The sequence below is a fragment of the Galeopterus variegatus genome, unplaced genomic scaffold (assembly GCF_000696425.1).
Source record: "Galeopterus variegatus unplaced genomic scaffold, G_variegatus-3.0.2 Scaffold14695, whole genome shotgun sequence".
Lineage (NCBI taxonomy): Eukaryota > Metazoa > Chordata > Mammalia > Dermoptera > Cynocephalidae > Galeopterus > Galeopterus variegatus.
In genome coordinates, this window is record NW_007740806.1 from 17,051 (window position 1) to 21,308 (window position 4,258).

Genomic DNA, 4,258 nt, shown 5'->3' on the forward strand with positions numbered 1-4,258 from the left:
AAGGTAGTGACTGGTAAGTTTTAAAAACTTAATCATAGGTTATTAAAGCTGTATGGAATTTTAAATGCTCACCATTTTATAATCACTTATTTTACACATAGGAAACTAATGATCTGAGAGTAAAAATGCCTAGAATAAAACCGGTTTAAATCCTCAAGGTGTTTCTAACAACAGTCACAGCAACAACAAAGTACATTCAGCACATGCTGTTCTTAAGACATCTCTTAGCATTATTGGAGTTTGTTTAGGAATCTAAATGGAAACACAGTTATACACAGCTCTCCTTGCATATTATTTCTTTTTAAAAATGGAGCAGACTTATATATCAATTAATGCTGACCCAATTTTAATATAATATTTTTTATTCTACTATCTTAAGGTAATGGATTGATTTAAAGCAACAGTTATCAATACACAAGTAACAGGATGGGGGTGGGGTTAAGGGGTTGGCTTTAAGGGAAAAACAATTTTAAAAAGTACTAGGGTTCAATATGGAGAACTTATTGCAGTAATTTTTTTGAACTAATAATTTTCAGTAATAATTTTGCTGAACTCTTTTAGAAACCTCCATTCCCATATGCAATTGCATTAAAGAGCAAGTCATTAGGCTCATTTTCTGAGTCTTCTTAATCTTTAGTTTCCTATGCCCTGGCCATTATTCCATTTGGCTTTCAAATTTCATTTTGCATCCTTCAAGTGTCTTTTGATCTTAAAGCATGCAACAACCTCGAAAGATTATTACAAATAATATTCTCTATTTAAATTGATTTCATTGTTACTTTTAATTCTGTAATACGGGTTTTTGGAAGAAAAATATCTTCAGCAAAGAGGTGTTTTTTCTCCAATGGCACAGACCATGAGCTGATTTAAGCATTGTCCCTAAAGTGAGTCTCTTTATTTGATGCCTACTTTTAATGGTCATTCTTCATAATTATAAAAATGGAGGATGACAAACACAAAGCAGTACTTCCATCCTACCTTCACTTACTAAGCACTGGTATATGATGAAATACATACATAAAGATATAACTGCGTCTTTTCCTGGCCTTCGCAGCAGTAGCCACTGCTCTGCTCCTTAGTCTGTTCATTCATGTCCACCATGCGTATAAACAGAAACAGATGGGTTGTCACTTCATCAGAGTTGATACTTTCTAATGCAGAAAACCAAATGAGGGAAGGGCAGGAGGTTAAGATTTTGGTAATGTTGTTAGACCAGTTTCTGGGATGGAAATATGAGATGAATATATAAATATATGTCAAATATGAAAATATTTAAATGCTGAGTTTATGGGAGACAAAGAATCATTTAACGGCTTAAGTAAGAAGGCAACCTAGTAAAACATATTTTGCACTGATAACTCTACTGTGGCATATGTGTGGCTTTTGTAGCATTTTTTGAAGTAGAGTGGGAGAGACTAGATGGAAAGAGGTGAATTAAGAAGTTCAAATTAAGGAAAAGAAGGGTCGATTTAAGCAATAGAATATTGGCGATATTAAACAGGTAAGCTTGAATATTTTCTATATTTTCAAAATTGAGTCAATGGTTCTTGATTAGTTTTGAGCTAAGGGAAGTTTCTCACTTTGGCCAGCAGTATAGGTAGTGTAGATGTATACCAAGATCAGGATCATAAAATAGACACAAGTTGTAGCAAGTAGTAACAATTTACTTTTATTTTTGACCTGAAATGTAAATGTGCTTATTTGATGGTCAGATTTTAGCTGGACAGGTGGTTTGGGATGGATATATGAAAGTTATCACTGTAAATATTTAAAGAAAGGCATACCATCTATACATAAAGGCATACCATCTGTTCCTAGAATTACCTAAGAAGAGTGTGCATAGTAAAGACAGAAGTAGGTGAAGAATGAAGTGCTAGGAAAGTGCCACCATATATGAAGGAAGGTGAGACTGGCTATATTGAGATTAGGAGACAATCAAGAGAGTTTCATAGAAGTCAAGAGGCATGAGAAATTTAAGAAGAAAGAAGAGGTCTATGACATGATATAGAGAAATAAAGGGCATTACGTATTGAAACATCTTTTGATTTGACAGGTAGAGTTTAGTTTCTGATGTTGATCAGAAAGAACTTATTAAGTTCTTGGGACAAAAATCCTATTTTAGTAGGCTGAAGGCGGAAGGTGAAAATCAGTTTGTTACCTGTAAGGAAACACTGCAATAAAATTTAGGGAAAAAAAGGGAAATAGATACAGGGTTATATTTTTGAAGATGAAATTGCCTTAAGCATTGTTATGTGCTGGAAGTTTGTGATACAGCGATGATTGGTAAAATTATAAGCATCTTAATTGACATGAGCAGAGTTGATGGAATCAACCTCAGACAGGAGGGGCACATTCTCCCCAGAGAAGGGACAGAGGCAGTCACTGATGAATTCAAATGCTTATATGATGACCCTGTGAGAAAGTTGAGTACACATTTATTTATATTTTATATTTTTCTCTACAAAATATAAGTTATTTTCTGAATGAGAGAAGAAAGCAAAGCGGTAGGACGGGGCCTTAAATAGAATAGTGAAGTTTTGAAATAGCTATTATATAAGGTGAATATCTGTGTATTAAAAGGTATATGTGTGCATACACACATGCACACAAGCAGCATAAAATTATTACTCATACAAATATAAAATGATCATGTTCACTTATTTTGCTTACTTCATTCACTAATTAAACTGTTACAACTAGTACAAAAGAAAATTTTAAAAATGACTATATTACAGATCAGGAATTTATAAACATATTTACAAATGGATACAAAACAGTTTTTTTCCACAGTGAAGAGGGATATTAATTGTCTCCATATTAGACAAAATTTGCATTTGTATGGACAAGTACCATTTGCATTGTGATTGGTTACCTACAATTTACATAGTTGCAAACTACAGCAAGGACAGTAGGAGGCAGACATAATTTAGAGGGATAGATAGATAAGCCTGTGTAAAAGTTTGTTTTCTGTTTTGTGTTTTTTTGTTTTGTTTTGTTCTTTTTGCTAGAGACATCATGGAAATTTTGCTGGCTACCATTAATGTACATGCCTGGGTTGAATTGAGCAAATTTGTAAGCATGAGGATTTGTCTGGTTTTATTCCATACCTTGGATTTCACACTAGATTTGTCTGGTTTTATTCCATATCTTGGATTTCACACTTAAAAAGGAAAATGAACGTCTGGATTAAGCTAGAATTCACATGATGCCTCTTTATAGCAGTAAATGAATAAAATAGTGGAGATATTGAGGCCGAAGAAGGAAATTTATTTAACACATAACTTGATGTGAAAGGTGCTTTCATTGTCATTTTATAGATAATGAAACTGAAACTCAGTAATTGGTGCCCAAGGTTTCGTAACTACTGAATGATAGAGCTGGGACTCAGTCACTTAAATAGCTAATTCAGAATTTTGGTTGCTTCTATTTTATCAGAGGACTTCAAACAACTCCAAGAGTTCCCTGGTTCTTCAGAAAGAAAGCCACATCTCAAAGTGAGAAATGCCAAACTTCTGCTCCTATACCCACAAGGCTTCACCTGGAAGAGCCACGCTTCTATCTGTTTTGGAAATAAACGTGGACGACACACAGGAGGGCAGAGGCTATTGCTTCAGAGTTTGGCATAGCGAGGTGTTTACTCACTATCATTTGACATTGGTGGTAGACCAGAGATTTGAAGAAATAAAGGGTGAAGCCCACATTTAGAGTTCAGCAATTGATTTGATGGTGGTGCTATTTAATAAGGAAAAAATAGCTTTAAGAAATACAGGTGGTAAATTACCAACTTAATTTTTAAAGTATGAAAATGTATGTACTATACTATATTAAATGCAGACATGTGCAGTTGGTGTCAGATGCCCAAGTGGAGCTAGAATCATGGTTTTATTTATGCTGACCTTTTCCTTTTGTGTGTGTGTGTGTGTCATTGTCCAGGTTATTATTAACATTTCCATCATTGATTTGCCATGACTCAAGAAAATCAAAAGCATTGTAGATGATGGAGTTGGAGAATGGCACGGTGAAAACTGAGTTCTTTCTCCTGGGATTCAGTGACCATCCAGAACTTCAGAGTCTTCTTTTCACTCTGTTTCTTTCTATCTACTCTGTTACCCTGATGGTGAACCTCAGGATGATTTTACTAATCATAGTCAGTTCCCACTTGCACACTCCTATGTACTTTTCCTCTGCATGTTGTCCTTCATAGATGCATGCTACTCTTCTGTCATTGCCCCCAAATTACTTGTAAATTTGGTTTCTG